Source organism: Cotesia typhae, unplaced genomic scaffold (genome assembly GCF_013202065.1).
Source record: "Cotesia typhae breed Kobodo isofemale line unplaced genomic scaffold, CoteBio_Ctyphae contig_36, whole genome shotgun sequence".
Lineage (NCBI taxonomy): Eukaryota > Metazoa > Arthropoda > Insecta > Hymenoptera > Braconidae > Cotesia > Cotesia typhae.
In genome coordinates, this window is record NW_027423744.1 from 1,410,911 (window position 1) to 1,430,373 (window position 19,463).

Sequence of the window (19,463 nt, forward strand, 5' to 3'; positions counted from 1 at the left end):
TTCAGATAGGTCTTGATTTGAAATTCTTTTTCAAGATATATTTTTTTGGAGATTTTTCATATTTAGTTTTTGGACAAGCTTTGAAAAGTTTTTTGATTCTATAATCTTGTTCCATAATTAATTTATTAAATTATTGGTAATGAATCCTATTACAGCAACATTATTCTTTAAGTTCATTTCAAAAGTACCCAAGTTATATGTATTTTAAATAAAACTATAGAAATATATAGAGCTTGAGTTTTTTTCAATAAAACTTTGAATTATCGGCAGTCTATAGATTGGTATATATATGTTTAAAAAAAAGTAAAGAATAAAAACCACTCAACATCTTTTCGCAATTTTCCACACACATCACTTCGCACACCTTTCAATCCTCAAGGAATATACCTCATCGATGTATTCGAGGTCTCTATCAAGCCCAATTGATGTCATCAATCGAGACGGAATTATTGCCCGGGTCCGGCTTATTTATGGCGTTTAATTCGCCAGGAGATTGCGCTCGCCTACGACGACGTTCTACTTTTTTTTTAACGAATCTATCGAGTCGGGATTTATTGTCACTCTGTTCTGGAATAAACGATGAGATTTCTTCGGGGAAAATAAAAATTCAAACCTTTTATAAATACATCCGAGAATCGTGAATGTACTCTACAGCGATGTCAAATGCGTTCACACAGTATTCGACAATTAATAATATTAATAACAGAATAACAGGATAAATTAGGTGGGAAAATTTACTCGCTATTCATTGTGTTGTAATTGATTACTGGTCATTGGTCAGTGTGGTTTTATACTTTCAACAATGTATTGGGGTGAAAAAAATCAAAGAGGCCATTAAATCTCGAGCCATAAAATTTTCCACCCCCGCAGATAAAAAGGATACGTCCATATGGCCATTTTAAATGTCATAGAGTCAATGCATTGGTTACTATCCAGAATTATAGTTTTAAATCGTTTTACAGACAGAAATAAAATCAATAGTGTTTAATCTGATGGACAGAAAATAACAGTTTATCTGTTGTCACAAATCACAATGCTCATAAATTCATTTGAGTGAATAGCTCACAGTTTATCACTTACAATACCGATTTTTTTTTCTCTACTAGGATCATATAAATAAACTCTTTTTCCATTTTTTGAATTAAAATTAAAAGTTTGAAATAATGGACAAGTTTATGGGTTTTGGACTGATTTTTCGGATCGTGAGTTGTGTAAAGATAAATCCTTTATTATATCCCGCTTTCGGAATTTTAAAAAATTGGATATTATTAGTACTTTAATCTTGATATTGGAAAGTTATTTGAAAAGTAAAAATTACAAAAAAAAAAGCCAATTGACTTTAATACAGTTAAATAAAGTCAAGCGAATTGAAATTGAACAACGCGTTCTTAAGTTATAGCAGTTCAAAAATTTGAGAAAAAATGTTTTTTCAACTACTGTGGAATTTAATTTTTATGTATTGTTATTTTAACTTCAATAACTTGAGAAAACATTTGTGAACATTTAAAATATTGATTTCATTAAATTTCAATTAAAAAAACATTTTGTTTTTGAAAACTGAATACACTTTGTATTTTCGGAAAAAAATTTCTACTATACTGTCTTTCTTCACATTTCATTGAAGCAATCAATATAAAGTTATATAAAAATTGAAAAGTAATGAGCTTGAGGAAAAAAATTTTTCTATTAATTATTTTAATTAATTTTTTAAAGTTTAAGAATTTTTATACATAGAAAAATTATTTAATGCATCAATTTTAATCACATTGTCATATTAAAACTATTATAATTACGCTCAGAAATAATAGCTCGAATAATTTAAATTTAGTTGATTTTTTTTAGCTGTACATTTTTTTTTTTTTTTTTTTTCTTTTCAAATCTTAGTCATCTTTTTTAATTTTGTTCCAATTAATTTTCAGGGTAATAAGAAATGTTTTTAAAAATTATGGAAAGAAACATTGAATGGAAGATGAGCTTCTATACATGCGATAATAAAAAAATAATTTTTTTTTGTGTGTACATATGGCCTACAGCGAATTTTTAAAGGTTTGAGGAGGGCATGAAAAAATGTTTACAATAATCCAGAAAATGTTGAGAATAGTTGAAGCCTCCATTAAGATATTAATCCATACCGAAACCTCTCAAAATATTTTTTCGCTTCTGTCCAATTATTATAATAAGAACAAAGATTTATTATTTACTTAAAAGTGTGATAATGAAAATCCGTTCCTTGAAAGATGTACACAAACCGCCCATAGTAAGTATGAAAATTGATTATCTCCAATCCAACACAACTAAAAAGAGAAATAAATGTATAAGAGTGGGTGTAGGTATAGATGTTTTCAATGTGTCCGGGTGTATATTGAGCGAATCTAATTTGGCGTGTCTGTCGTAAGCTATGCCGCGACAATGAGTAACAATAAAAGGTAAAGGGACATTTAACCATTGAGACGTATTATACACATAGTCGGATAGATAATACAAAAAATAACTTTCAGTGAAGCTGTGAACGGCAGACTACTGAGAGAAATACAGAGACCCCCCTCTGGTGTTATTTACGAGCTCTGTTTGCCGATAGAGTTTGCGGGTAGCTCTTATGTTTACTTGTTAGGCGACCAAGCACGATTTCACTATTCATATTAGGAAGTATATCCGTAGACTGCAACTGGTCTATACTAATACTCTCTAGTCTGGAATTAGTATTAGTAAATAACAGTGCTAGGCAAAAGAAAATTTTTGAAGTTATACTTCTTTAGGCGCGTTATGAAAAATTGATGAGAGTGAAATTTTACGATGCGCGCGCACACCGTGACACAAAATTAACAGAAATGAAGTTGCCCACTAAATCGCTCATTAAGTTGAGGAAAAAATGCTACCAACAAAACAGAAATAGAACCTCTATTAATGGCGCATGTTGGCACGCACGCCGCTTGTGTTCGCTGTGTATTTATATTTATATTATTTATCCACATGTTTTGAGTTTCTACATTTAAAACACGTGTTATAATCAGAAGTGATTTGAATTAAATATTTAAATCAATACTAATTAATATTAGAAAATATTTGTGAAAAAACTGTGCTCATCAACTTTCCTAAGTGCTCCAATACAATTTAGATTAACTCTATCTGTATGTATTATTTAGTAATATAAATGACAAAATTATTATTTAATATAATTCATACTAAATATTATTAAATTATTAACGTTAAATATTTATTATTAATTATTTAATATTTAAAAAAAAAAAAGAAATAAATTTAATAAAACATTAAGTGAAAAATTTGTGATAAAAAATTAAAATTGAACATCAAATTTAAATATTAATTTCTAATATTTATTATTAAATTGAGTGAATAATATAATAAAATAATTAATAATTAATAATAATAAACATAATTTAAAAACAACATTCGAATAATAATAGAATTTATGTTACACTTAATGTAAGAGAATAATAATAAATATTTATTTATTTAATTTTTCAAATGTAAACTGAACTTTATTGACTATAATAACTCCTTTTCCAGTCTTGGATTATTTTGTTGTAATTAATTATTTGCATACAATCAAAAACTATTTTTTTTTTAAATGTTAAAAGTATTAAAAAACTATTAAAATTATTATGCCAAAGAAGTATAACTTCTTACACGTGTACATAAGTACACGCACCCTTTTTTTTTTATTTTATTCATGATTTGACTTTTTTTTTTAATTGAAGATTTATGAAAATTTTTCAATAATTTTTCTGAAAAATTTATGATTAGACAAATGATTTATCACTGATTTTTTCAAAAAGTTGATAATCAAAGAGAAATTTAAGCATTTTTGTAAAAAATTTTTGGGATTCGGGCTAGTGAGTGAGCGAATAGAAATATTTAATAAGTTTAAGTTTAATAATCATAAATGATAATGAATTAATATTAATAATTATAAATAATAATAATTGAGTTAAATTACAAAAGAGTGGTGGAAGATATGACCCCCACATCACCCCCCTGCCAGTGATGAAGTCACGAATATCCAGCCTGGAAACGGTCAGGAAATCGTACTTGTCTTCCTGTCCTTGTCTGCCGTGGGATGTCGATCCTTGGTGGAACGTCCGGGTCCAGCTCTGGTGGTGCTGGAATTGGAAGATCTGGAGCTGGTTGGACTTCTGGTTGATGTTGGTGCTCTGGTGGGGCTGCGGACTTCCTGGGGCGTCCGCGCTGTGGGCGTGCGATGATTACCCCGTCGTCAGGTCCCATCAGTTCTGGTTGCTGCTGGAGCTCTGGTTGTGTTGGGAGCTCTAGTGGAGTTGTAGGCGCTCTTGGACAACCGCGTCGTGGAAGAGCGATGACGACCTCGTCATCTGGTTCCTCCAGTTCTGGCTGTTCGATGTCGCTTGACATCGTGTAAGCGGGTTTAAGGCGATCAATCGTGATCGTACTGTTTTTTCCTTCGATGTTGACCACAAATGACTTATCAGACCTGCTGATAACTGGATATGGCCCCGTATACGGTAGTTGAAGTGGCTGTTTTGGACCATCATAGCGCACGAACACGTGCTGTGGCAAGGTCCTTGAACACAAAGATCTTCTTCTCACCGTGCCTGGTAACAGTAGCTGGACATAACCTCTGGAATTGTTTCCGAAGTTCTTTAATGAAGATTGCTGAACTCATGTCTTCACCTTGAGGTGCTCGTGACGTCAGGAATTCGCCTGGAATACGGAGAGGTTGACCATGCAACATCTCCGCAGCTGTCGCGTTCAAATCTTCTTTTATCGCTGATCGAATACCCAGCATGACCACTGGTAGTGACTCGGTTCATCGGTTCTGATGACAGCGAATAGCTGCTTTGAGTTGCCTATGGAACCGCTCGATCATCCCATTTGCTGCTGGGTGATATGCCGTCGTCCGTATTTGAGTCGTACCAGTCAACCTATTAAGATGTTTGAATAGGTTAGACTCGAATTGTCTTCCTTGGTCGGTAGTAACATGTAGTGGAACTCCAAACCGCGCTATCCAGTTGTCGAAAAATGCTCGGGCAACCGTTGCGGCCTCTTGGTCTGGAAGTGGAATTGCCTCAGGCCAACGAGAAAACCTATCTATCATGGTTAAACAATAGCGGTTGCCATCGCAGTATGGCATGATTATTAAATCTAAATGTACATGCTCAAACCTGGATGACGGTGGGGCGAACGATCCCACTGGAGCTGATACGTGGCGTGTTACCTTAGATCGCTGACATTCGATGCACATTCTAGCCCATCAACGACAATCAGCTCTCATGGATGGCCACACGTATCGTTGAGCTACGAGCTTACATGTTGCGTTAGCTCCTGGGTGCGGCAACTGATGGACGGAGTTGAATGCTGCTTCTCTGAACCCTTTGGTAATGAATGGACGTGGTATCGTTGTTGACACGTCACACATTACGATGACAGCTGATCTTGGAATTGGGATTGGTTGCAGTTGAAGTGACGAAGTTTCGTGTTGGAGATCCAGAAGCTCTTCATCTGTCTTCTGGGCTTCTGCCAACGCTGCGTAGTCGATGGTTGACTCCAATTCTTCGATCCTTGACAGGGCATCAGCAACGACGTTATCTGTACCTGAAACATGTCTAATATCGGTAGAAAATTGTCCAATGAACTCCAGGTGACGTTGCTGCCTGGGTGAACATTGAGTTGACCGCAATTTGAACGCGAACGTAATTGGTTTATGATCGGTATAAATTGCGAACTCTTGACCTTCTACCATGTGACGGAAATGTTTGATTGACAGATAAATCGCCAGTAACTCTCGATCATACGCACTGTAGTTGACTTCGGCAGGACTGAGCTTCTTCGAGAAGAAGTTAAGTGGCTGCCACATGTCGTCGACCCACTGTTGTAGGACGGCTCCAACGGCGATGTCAGATGCGTCGGTGAATATTGCCAGTGGTGCGTCGGATTTTGGGTGAGATAGCAGCGCCGCTTGGGCCAAGCTCTCCTTGCAAGCTTCAAATGCTTTGACAGCTTCTGGAGTCCATTTGACTGGCGCACGCCCCTTGATGTCTTCCTTGAGCAGCTCGTTCAGCGGAGCCTGGATACCTGCAGCTCTAGGAATAAATCTGCGATAAAAATTAGCCATACCTAGAAATTGACGAAGTTGTTTGCCGGTGGTCGGTTTTGGAAACGACCGGATGACTTTGACTTTCTCGGGCAGTGGTTGTACTCCAGCTTCTGAGACAAGGTATCCGAGGAACTCGACTTCTAAAACTCCAAAGACACATTTGCTGTGGTTAATAACGACGCCATATTCCTCGAGCTTCTTGAAGAGTATCCTGAGGTATCCTTTGTGTTCTTCAGGTGATGTCGAGGCAATCAGGATGTCGTCAATGTAAGCATAGCAAAAATCCAACCCGCGAAGTACTTCATCCATGAAGCGCTGGAACGTTTGCGCTGCGTTCCGTAGTCCAAACGTCATGAATGGAAACTCGTACAGGCCGAACGGTGTCGTGATAGCTGTCTTCTGAATATCCTCCGGTGCAACTGGAATTTGATTAAACGCCCGCACAAGATCAACTCTGGAGAAAACTTTCTTACCATGCAGCATGTACGAAAAATCGTGGATATGTCGAACCGCATACTTGTCCGCCTTGGTCCGGGTGTTGAGACCTCTGTAATCCCCGCAAGGACGCCATTCGTCGCCCTTTTTGGGAACCATGTGCAGCGGTGCAGCCCAAGGACTCTTCGATGGCCGTGCGAGTCCCAGTGCATGGCTTCAAACTCCTTCCTGGCTGCTTTGAGCTTGTCGGGGGCTAATCTTCTTGGTTTCAGTGCCACCGGTGGTCCTGGAGTCGTCTCAATATGATGCTGTATCTGATGTCGCACTTCTCCTGGAGTTCCGCTTGGATGTGTGATCGACGGGAACTCTTCGAGTAGTTTGTGATATTCAGACGAGCCGGAAATGATCCTAATTCCTGGATCTTCGCACTGAACGATCTCTCCTTCCAGGTACAACTTGGTAGTCGTGTCTAACAACTTCCCGCGCTTGAGGTCGATCAGCAACCCGTAATGCGATAGGAAATCGGCGCCGATGATGGGTTTCGACACATCCGCAATCAAGAACCTCCACGTGAAATCTCGCCTCAGGCCCAGGTTCAGTGTAAGCGTCGCGACACCATATGTAGATATGGGCGTACCGTTAGCCGCGGAAAGTTCGTAGTTTGACTTTTTGCACGGTCCACGGTAATATTTTCGCGGAATTACACACAGATCCGCACCGGTGTCAATTAGAAAATGCATATTTGACTCATGGTTGCGGATGAACAGACGGCTAGATGTCTGCGGGCGAGTGTCGTCAGCCGTCATTAACGACTGCCCTGAGCATTTCCCGGGGTCCAGTTGCACGGTTGTGTACACTTATCTGCCTTCTCGTTGAAAATCCAATGGTACCAACAGATTCCTTGGGGACGAGGGCCGCGTGATCGTGTTCCTGATTGGGACTGGGACTGCGGCTTACTACGGTGCGGTGTCGGTGATCTGCCGCGTCTGCCTCCTGACGGTGAGTGCATTTTCCGCTAAATCTCTGTCATCGCCAGCTGAAGGTTTTGGAGCGCAGTGGCGATTGACGTGTCCTGGGATGCTGCAGTCTCGAATACGGCTCGACGTGCCGGTACCGTCTCGTGTATATTGTCTGCAACTTCAGCCATATTTTCGAGTGGCTGACCATGTTGCGCTGCCAACGTTATCCGGTAAACATCTGGAAGACCTCGTAACCAGATCGACTGCAACAGCGGGATCTCACCTTCCGGGATCTCATCTCCGATCTCTTGTAGCCGGCGTAGGTACCCTGAAGGTTTTTCGTCGCCCATCTTCTCGCCTTCTAGCAGCCTATTAGTTTTCTCCGCCTGACTGATGCCGAGCCTCTTGATTAGTTGTGCCCTTAATTCAACGTACAACGCGGGGGTTTGTTTTTTCATCACGATGTCGCGCATTTGTTTCGTGACTCGCGGAGGTAACGCTGGTATGACGTGAGTCAAGCAATCTTATTTGTCGGTTATATTATATCGCTGGAAGAGCGATTCTACCATAACGAACCACATTTCTGGGTCTTCGGCAATAAACTCTGGTAACCGTGTCAGAGCTACGGTCCGACCAATGCGCGCCTCACCCTCCGGAACTACACCACCGTTGTCAACTGGAGGATTTACCATGATTTTAAAATTATTTGAAAATACGACGCGAATTACTCACACTATTAACCACACTTCGCCAGAAGGAAAAAAAAAAAAAAAAAAAAGGAAACTGCGCGATATAAATTTACCGTAAGTCAAAATTTAAAACACGCGAATTACTATTATCACGTTGGGGTCACCACTTTGGGATTCGGGCTAGTGAGTGAGCGAATAGAAATATTTAATAAGTTTAAGTTTAATAATCATAAATGATAATGAATTAATATTAATAATTATAAATAATAATAATTGAGTTAAATTACAAAAGAGTGGTGGAAGATATGACCCCCACAAATTAAATTTTAGTGTATAAGTAGTACACTGAAAAAAAAATTATCTTGAATCAAGAGAAAAATTCTTGAACCAAGAAAATAATTTTGAAAAGTTTTATTGACTTGAATCAAGACGAAAAATTTACTTAAACCAAGAAAAATTTCTTAGTTTAAGAATTTTTCAAGTCAAATCAAGATAATGAAATTCTTTAAAATTATTTACTTGATTCAAGTAAATTTTTTTTCTATGTATGTAGCTTTTTTTTTTTAGTTATTGATCGAAAAATAAGCATATATAATATTTTTCAAAAATGTTTTTTTTTTGTGCTAGGGTTAGATTTCTTTCAATTATTCACTAATCTTAAAACTTCAAATACAATACTCAAACTGTTGTTGTTTTCAACACTAAATAAAAATTATTGTTTTCGAAGCTAGAGTTCCGGAATCAATACTTTTTTCAGAATTTTCCTTCTCTTAAAGGATCTTTTTTTCGATTTTTGATATCACTTACAGTTATTAAGTCATTTACAAAATATTCGGATTTTTATTTTATTTATGTTTTATGTTAATAACAAACTGGAATTTTTATCAAAAAAAAAAAAAAATCAAAAAACAACGTTATTTTAAGAATTCAATTCCGCATCGAATGAGTGATTGTTCATATTTTTATCAGCAAATTTACTCAAGATTCTTACAAAAATTTCCGTTACTATGAAACGTAATATTAGTTACCATTCTACATAGGAATAAGATTTATTCTTTTCTCTCCGTGAAGTCTTAATTCCCTTCCCTGCTGGGCTGTTGAAAATAAAACTTGTATAAGTTTAAATTTGATAATTAATCAGTAACAAGAAAATAGGTGTTAATTAAAATCAACTCAGCTTGAATAAATAGCATCTGTTAATTTGTTATAGTCTGAAGGTAAGTTATCACTTTATAAATTTCTCTTTCTCTCTCTTTCTCTGTGAATGTATATATGTATACGTTAACTGAATAAGCTTGGGTATCTATAAAATGTAGGGGTTGCGCTGAGAGTTCGCATAATTGGCTTTGAGCATCACCACCTGAGACCTGCTGTGTAGAATTCTCAAACAGATTGAAGCGTACCACTAACTCTGCTCGCTCTGTTACCACTTACTCTATAGATATATTATAATATATACGCTAAGCACATATATATAGCATAGTACAGTTCAATGGAATACAGTACATTTCGTATCAGGATAGCGTAATGTACTGATTTATAGATGGTGGCATTAATCTAGTGCCTTAGAACTATATCCTACAAAATATACTACTCTACTCGGGAAAAGAATGATAATAAATATTTATATGATAGAGAGGCATAAAAAAATTGATTAACTTTTTTTTCTAGTATCCTTCAAAAAACAGATAAAAAAAAAAATTTTTAGAAGCCGTTCAAAATTTTTAAAAATTTTCAAAATAATCAATAACTACTTTTCATTTTTCTTTTCACCATTTTATTATTTCATAGAATATTTTTAAGTGACTTTTAAGAATAAATTTCGACAAAATTTTTATTTTTATCTTTAAGTTGTCAATAGATAGAAATAGAAATAAAACACAAGACTCTAAAAAAAACGTAATAAAGTCAATTATTTACTGCTGTTTTTCAATAAAAAAATTTTTATCACATTGAATAAAAATTAGTTAAGTAAAAAAAATTTATTCTTAAAATCGGATCCGGAGCATCTCTACATAGAATTTCTCTAGAAAAAAAAGTCTCAGCGAGACATGTCTCAGAAATAAAAGCATTATATTTTGCTAAGTTCATGCGAGTTCTTTTATTTAAATAATAATTATCGTCTCAGCGTCTACAGAAATTTACTTATAAATTAAATTTAGGTGTGGGTCGTTCAGTGAATGATAGATCTTTTTTCGGCATTCCAAAAATACAGGAATTATTCTAAAATTCCTTGAGATTCTTTTACATAATAACTAATGCGACATACTTGGCAAAATATAATGCTTCTGTTTCTGAGAGATGTCTCGCTGAGTGATATTTCGCTGAGAATTTTTCTTTCTATTTTTCTGAGAGTTGTTTCGCTGCGAGATTCAAAATATAGAGAAGTTTATATGTAATAAAATATTTTCAGAGAGATTTTTAAATGAGGGATTTCTTAATGAGACTTGTTTTGTTTTTAGGAATTTATCTTGAAAGTTGTTTCACATAGAGATTTTTTCTGAGGCATTTTTAAATGTAGAGAAATTCTATGTAGAGATGCTTTGGACCCTTAAAATCTTACTTTTCTTCTAAAATTTTCAATTTTCTTAATTCACAAAATCGATTATGTAAAATAATGACGAAATTTTATGAGTTTATCATCTAATTCAAAAGTTAAACTGTTAATTTTTGGCGGTTTATCTTATAGTCGCTGAAATTATTTTGTCATTGATTTATAAAAGCTTATCTAGAAAACAAACCAACGAATAAAAAATTTTAAAATATTCAAACAGCTAGCCCATCATTATCCCTTCCAGAACTTTATCAAGGAAAATAACTTAATTTAAAAATATATTTCCAAGTTTCAGGTCAATAAAATTTTATTTATTCTCATTTAATAGTCGAGAAAAAGAGAAATAAGGAAACTTTTTATCAGAGCTATTATCGATAGCTGGCTGGAGACCAACATGGCAGGCAGCATGTACCGCCCTGACTACCCTTACCAGGATAAATTCCTCCTCCACCGGTTGCCAAGGCAACACAATAAAGATTGCCCTCACCACCCAGTAGCAAGGAGTCCCATCATACGTGCTATTATCGTGTTTCCTCATAAATAACAAAAGACGGTGTATACATGTATAGATACCGTACACGTATACTTATACCAGCTCATCTTTTAGCTAAATCAACTCGAAATATAATATTATATCTTAGAGCTCTTTTTATAAGTAAAGATTGCCAATAAAGTAAAAGGAGTATAAATATAATATAATATCTAGTCAACTCATCGAAGAGATAATAAGAAATGATAAGATGGGACGCAATAAATTGTCCGAAATCTCTATTTTTCTCAGCATAAATTGTGTACCATGGACTATACTATGCAATAGGGATTGTTTTATTGGCTTGCTGGCAACCCTAATCTTGTTCATCTCAATTGTATTATCGATGTTATTCTACACGCCCAGTAATACCTTTATAACATGGCGACTTTAGTTATTGAGTTTTATCACTTGTTTTATAACAATTATTTCTAACAAGCTTATTTTGTACTGACAAGTAATCCCCTTTGCTCTTATACGTCTTAATTTCTATTTTTCATTATAAGCGTGATAACTCCCTATTAAAAATTACTTTAATATGACCATAGTAGTTTTCTTGGTTCGTGTTACAGAAATTTGCTTCCCGATTGATCGATAATTGACGTAATAGTATAGTGTTTCATCCCGTGTCATATACTATATTTTTCATGTAATCTGCATTAATAGTGCGAGTTTTAATTCGTGGGTGATTTTCTGTAAGGATGTTTTTTGTTGTCCCGGGCATTTTTTTATTAGTGATTATTAATTTTTAACAGAAGATTTAGTTGAGCACTTCCGGCCAAAATTTGAAATTTCATCGGAAATGCCCAAACTAAACTCCTGTTAAAAAATTCTATGAAAATCAAATAAATCGTCTCACCCCAAAATATCTTAGGAAATGCCTAAATACAGCTTCTGCTAAAAGCGGAACTCAAAATTCTAATTTTAAAAGGTTCTTCATGGAAATTGAATTTTGGCACACCCTAATGTTTACTATTGGTGTTTTGTAACTTAAAAAAAAATTTATTATGAAAGTAAAAAAATATATCTATTTGGGGGATTGAAAACTAAAATGAAATAAATTTTGATTTTTTTGCTATAAATTTTTAAACCACCGAAATCTCAATCCTCTGGGCTGTCCCTTTCCCAAAATTGAAGCTTCAAGATTTAATTTCAAGTTATTCGTCTATAATATATAATTTTGTCCATAATATTTATGAACTTAATTAAGTAACAATTTTCTTCAATATTGTTAACCAAGCACAGTTGGATGTTTCAAAATTGTAACACAAATTATTTACTCAAATTTACTTAAAATTTGAACTTAAATCTGTTATTTTTCTCCGAAAACCTATTTAGTCCGATATTTGTCGATTTTTTATTTTAAAGAAGCAGTATTGTCTTTATAATGAAAGACACAGCGATTAAGTTTTATAATGAGTGAAAGTTTATTAACTGTTGTTACAATAATATAAATTGTTGTTTAAATAATAAGTTTAGTGGTTAAAGTAAATGATAAAGTTTATTAGTAAATTATATATACAGTTGCACGCGCTTCTACGATACATAAGTTTATACACAACTTCTAATTGTCAAGAGTACTTGATAACGAATGATTGTGAGTCATGTTCGTACATGCATTATTTTGGGACTCGTTTGATCATACGCATGTGTATCTTAGGTTTCCGTAAGGTTTATATGTGTGTCTCAACGACACACATATAAACCTTAATAAATGATATAAATGATTGAGAATACGTAATGTCCAGTATAGATCCCAATGTTATCACAAGGAAGAAATCCTTGAGACTAACTGTAGTAGCAGTGGCCCTCTGGCTTGGGTCCGATAGGGTCATAAACCCCTTCCACAATGCTAAGTACAGTATGGTGTGTGACTGTTACTGTGGGAGTGGATGCCGATATCGTTGCTATTCTAACAAGCAGTATCTATGACTGATAACCATCGTTACTCGATTCAAAAGTAAAAATTCAAAAGTTCCATTGTTTAGTGTCAAGCAAAACTATTCTAAAGTTAAGAAGTTTTTCTTAAGTCAAGAATTTTTCTCTTGAATTGAGAAAAAAAATTTTTTTTAGTGTAGCCTTAATGGCATTCTTTAAACAAGTTGTCAATATCTTAAGCCAACGTTACTGTGTAAATGAAAATCCAAGAGAAAGGAAATTCTTGGATACAGTATCTGTGCATGTATCTTTTTTGATAGCAGTAAAATAACTCGTTAGAACAACGTTTTTGCGAAAAACTTTCAATCGAGCTTTAATTTATTAATTTGTAACTAAATTATTAAATTAAGAAACATGAATATGTATTTTGAAACAAGAGAAAAATTTAGAAAAAAATTTTTTTCTTAAATCTTGCACAGAAAAAAAAATTAATTTGAATCAAATGAAAAATTCTTGAACCAAGAAAATAATTTTGAAAAGTTGAATTATATTGAATCAAGACGAAAAATTATTGAATCAAGTAAAATTTACTTAAATCAAGAAAAATCTTTTAGTTTAAGAATTTTTCTACTCAAATCAAGAAAATGAACTTCTTCCAAATTATTTACTTGATTCAAATTAATTTTTTTTTCTGTGTGTAATTTTTTAAAGTCTCCACTCTATTATCCGCTAATGCAAGTACATTATCATATCGCTGTGGAAAGTCCTTATAGCTCCGGTTAAAGCTACTAAACTCTACTGGTATAATCATTCATAGTTGAAAATTAGATTTGTACAAAAAGATAACACTAATCCCAAATTTGTGTACTACTGAAAGGAGATATAGATAAAAAAGATAAATTTAGTCACAGTTCGGCTTTGTTAGAAGTAAATAACAAGTTTATTGTAAAAAGAAGACGCCGATGGATGTTTATCCTTCTAACTATTAATGTTAATACCTTTTGACAACGACCTTGACACAATATTTTGACGTTTAAACTTGATTCGATACGCACTTACCATTAGCATCGTTTTTAGCTTAATAGTTCTCAGCGAGAAAGTATCTATCCTAGCCAGTAGAATGTTTAAGTATCGATGTAAAACACTATTGTAGAGATTTTCCTCAAAAAGAGGCTGGCTACTTCCTCTTCTTATACCTACAAAGTGTTAAAGATAATGATTTTAAGTGATTGCAAAGATTATTGTTAGCAATAATTTATTATAATTCAGAAGCCAGCTAGACAACAGTGGCTCTACAGAATAAAAACTAAATTCTAAACGTTGGGATAGGGTCACAAAAGAGTTGGGACATCCCTACGGGAAATTATTTATGTGACATTAATTTTGAATACTAATGAAAGAGGGTAAGATGGTTCTGCAGATCGAACCGATGAAGAGAGTTGATGAAACATTTAAATAAAATATGTTTTCAAATTCTATGAATGGATTTTTAGTCTTACACTGATAGAAGGATTTGTTTATAGTTAAAAATATTTGTTAATATTTAATAAATCATTTATTAGAGACCACTTTTTAGTATTAAATAAATATTTCTTAATATTTAAAATAATTTATTTGTATTTAATAAATCTGATATTCATTTATTAAATATTAATCTTTTTAAATACTAAGAAATATTTATTTAATACTAAAAAGTGGTCTCTAATAAATGATTTATTAAATATTAACAAATATTTTTAACTATAAACAAATCCTTCTATTAGTGTAACATACTTATTGTCATTTTAACTGATTTCATAGAAATCTAACTATTGCATTTGCCGTCATGATGGAACTTATGAAAAATTTTGCTATTTTTAAACTCAGCTAGTCAAGCTGATTTAGAAAGTGATTCAGAATATGGTTCAATAGTTTCTTTATGTTTGCATGCATTTATACATACACACAAGGTAAAGTGGATTGTAACAACGATAGCGTCTACAATTTTTATCGGATCCTAATAAAACCAAACATACTTATTCTTCGGACGATTCTCAGTTAACTTCGAAGAAGTGCAAAACCGGTCGGTTAGTTTAGAGATAACAGCAATTCAAAAATTTTGAAAATTTCAAAAAAATTGTATTTCTGTAGATTCTTTTGGAAATAGCTTTTCAATTCGATAACTTATCGAATTTCTGTAAAGTGCATTTAAAAGCTCGCAAAATAAGCTTTAATTTTCATAAGTTATTTTTTTACACGGAGAAAATAAAAAAGCAATGATTACTGTTTCGTAAAAATATTAGGAAAATTTTCATAGACAGTAGAGAGTGCTGTACGAGACACGACTGATGGTTAATGCCAGAACACGAGTCAGTAGTGTGCAGACAATAGTCAGTACTTTTTATATAGCGCTCTCTACTGTCTCAAACACTTTAACCTTATTTTCTTCCAAAACAGTACTGAGTACTGTAAAAAATAGTAATCAATGCTGTTTTTTTTTCTCCGGGTACCTACACTCCTATGTCTATTTGATTAAATTTTACCTTTGCACTCGTTTTCACGATTCTGAAACTTTTTGGTAACTTTAAGAAATCTACTTTTATTTCGTTTGCCAAATGGTCTTTTTGATTTTCTGACTACTCAAAAATATAAAATATAATAAAATCATCAATTTAATAGACTTATAGAATTCTAAAAAACTTTAAATTGTAAAATTCACAAAAGAGTATTTTTATTTTCAAATTACTTTTCGTGCTAATTTTCTATCTCAAGCTATATTTCGAAGCTTAAAAAAGTTTGTCAAACTCCTTCGATTGCAAAAAAATCGGTGCACTTCATGAAAAATATTACTATTAAAAAAAATTTTTAATGCACTGTTATTGTGTCTACTTGCCTCTAAGCTGCAAAAATTGAATTGTTAAACAAAAAAAATGCTGTTAATTATTCAACATAATTACTCTTTCTTCACAACTACTTCGTTAAAATGAAACGGAAGTAGAAACTATTGTGTAAAGAATCGGTCAAGGCTAACGTAAATAAAAAGACTTACAAGGTGAAAATGTGTATCAAAGCTTATTGTGATTTTTAAAAAATCTCCCATGGGGAGTGTTAGAAGGACTAGCGTGACACACGCCGCTCCAGCAGGGGGTTAAGCCTTGTGCTAAATATTTTGGAAATATTGACCGACTGGCCTACTAAGCTTACTCCTCCTTCTGCTAGAGAGATAGAAATTTATAAAGAAAAAAAAATAAAAAGACTTACACAAGTGTTCGCTCAAACCGGTAAGGCGTTTCAAGGACAGTTTTTCTTTTCCCTTTCTTTCTCTCCATGATTTCGTTGGCTTAACAATTGGACATCCTGTTAACGAATTGAACTCGGTCGTAGTCAAGGTGCTGGGCATAATCGGGAGGAGCTAAAAGCTGTAACTCCCATTTGTACGTCAATTTTAAGCTCAAAAGCAAGAGATAAGAATAAAAATTAGCTCCCGAATAGGGAAGGGCAGAAAATCCCAAAAGATGTCTTGTTATTGTGTTTATTTAAGGAAAAAGACGTATCTTCCTCATCTATTTTAAACAAAATTATTGACTTGTAAATTCTCGTTTCAGCACTTTCCAATTTTACGTTTAGTTAATACTTATGCGCTTTAAGTTATGTTGAATAATATTGGGTTTAGGTACAGGTTTGAACACTTTCTCTAATTTTTCAAGGTTATGTAACGTCTTTATTTCAGAGGGTTTTTGCCTCGAAATGTCATGTTATTATTCTACTTCTATTCAAAAGATAAAAAAAGAAGCTTTTGCGCTCCAAATACTCATAATTTTAAATTATTTAGATTATTGTACATTCCCGAGTCGAAATTTAAGTCGTAGATTCAACGAATTGAATGTTCAAATCGTAATTTGAACGTAATGGACGTTAAAAACGTATGTTGAACGTACACAACGTATTATAAATGTGAAGAGAACCAATAATGGGTGAAAATAGTAATATTAAAACTACTCACATAGCTACAGTGTATTTTTAATTTTCTTAGCGGGAACTTTAAAATTTTAATTTTTTTTTTTTTTTTTTTTTTTTAAATCCAGTGGTACAAAATTTTATAAAATTGTATAAAAAGTTATCATTTTATACGCAGATTTATGAGGCTATTTTTGGTATAAAATTATATGAATGATATTTCATAAAATTTTACATAATTTTGGAAACCATTCCGAGGGTAAAAAATTTCGATAAAGCATTTCCGTCAAAAAAAATGGTAAGTTTAAGCTAAGAAACGTAAAACCTCCCTAATAGAACTGAAAAATAATTTTTTTTGTCTATTTACGTTTCAAGCATGTGTAGTTATTTGAGTAGTTTTAATACTATTTACGTTTTTAACGTTCATTATGTTCAAATGACGATTTTAACGTTCAACGTTGATCCTAAGTTTGCAACGTCTAATACGCTCAACCTACGATTTGAACGTCAATACGTTAAATCTACGATTTAAATTTCGACTCGGGTTGTATTTTGTTATGTATAATATAATTTTTTTCAAACTATGATTGATGCGCCGAACATGAATCTTTATGCATTCATGAGTTCATATATATATCATTTTTGAACATTTTGGAACTTTCTAAAATCTGGAAGTTACTTCAATGAAAATTTTCAGATGTTAATATTTTTTTGAACCAATTGTTCGAATTTAATAAAGTTTGCTTCATTTCTTGCAATTTTTTGGGAAAAAAGTAGCATAAAGTCATCTGTACACTGATCGGCCACAAAATCTAGAAATTATTTAAAAGAGAGGAAATGATTTAATTTAAACCGCTCAAAGAATTCTATTTTTAACTTTGAAAATAATTTTTAACTTATAAAAATCAATGATGTTAAAAAATTGGGAAATTATTTGTTTCACCCCGATGTTCGAAAATCGAATTCTCAACAGATCTTTCCGTTGTGAGCTATTGATAAAAATTTCAAAAATGAGATTTCTTCCATCACTTCAAAATTTTAGGTCAGATCGTTATTTAAGCTCGAAGAGTTCGAAATTTATAAAAGTTGTATTTTTGAGCTCAGTGAGCTCAAAACTTCATGTTAAGATTTAAAGAAACATTCCGAGGGTTTTGAGTTCGAATGAAGCAGAAAGTTCCAGGGATGACCTGCATGCTTAACCATTTTCTAGACTCTTTTATTTCATAAATTGTTTGTAAAACTATTCAAAAATATATTACCACAATTTCAAATAAAAATCTCAACGCGTTCTTGTAATTTAAAAAATAAAAATAAATGATGTTAACGGAAAGTTCGAAACTTAGATTAAAAATATTCAAATTCTTTTTTCATATTTTTTAACGTGTTTATTGAATTATAAATTTAAAAAATTAGGAAAACGGTTGACCTTCAAGGCCATCCTTGCAACTTCCCGCTAATTCCATACCTACGCGCTTAAAATTGCACTTATGATGTTTATGAGCTCAAAGAGATAGCCGTTCTATATTTTTGAGCTCTTTGAGCTCAAAAGTCTGATAGAAGTTTGATAGAACACTATTTTTTGAATTTTCAAATTGCAATTACTTTAGAATGAATAAGCGATATCTCTCGAGCGAATCAACTGATTTCGACCGGCTTAGCGGCGATCGATGTGGTTTTTTAATGTTAAAAGCTTATTAGTTTTTGGAGTTGATTGATAGATACGTTTAAAAAATATTCCAAAAAAACCACATTCGAAAAAAAATTTTTTCGTGATTTTTTTGAGATTTCTCAAAATTTACCGGTCCGAATTGGTCTAAATAGAATTCAAAATCTAAGTTTGGCCAAACCCTTTTGAATGGCGTCAACCACTGAAATCATTCAAAAGTTATAAGCGGTTCATATACTGACACACAAACTCACACACATCGTGACAACATCCCAGGGGTAGTCAGGGAAGCTTCCTGTGACCTTAAAATGTCGAGATCTGATGAAAACTCGATTTTTGCCAAACGTGGTAAAACTAATGATTTCCCGATTTTTGAAAATCTTCGATTTATTTAGCGGGAAGTTGAAAAATTCGACAGGTTATTGGTTTCAGTGTGATTAAATAAAATCTAGTTTTGAATAAATATCGACATTTTAGTTAACAAGAAGTATTATTATTTTTAGTATAAGAAAAGCAATTCAATACTGCTATTTCAGTTTGAAAAATCTCCAAAATTACAACCGAGAATAATTTTTCTGTTCAGTAGTAACTTTTTCTCCATCATGATGAAACATGAAGAGTATACATTATAAGGAATTCAGTAAAAGTTGACCTTGAAGAGCAGTAGCGAAAATCAGTAACTTTTGGTGGAATTTTTGAAGGTCGAATATTTGGAAAATGAAGTAT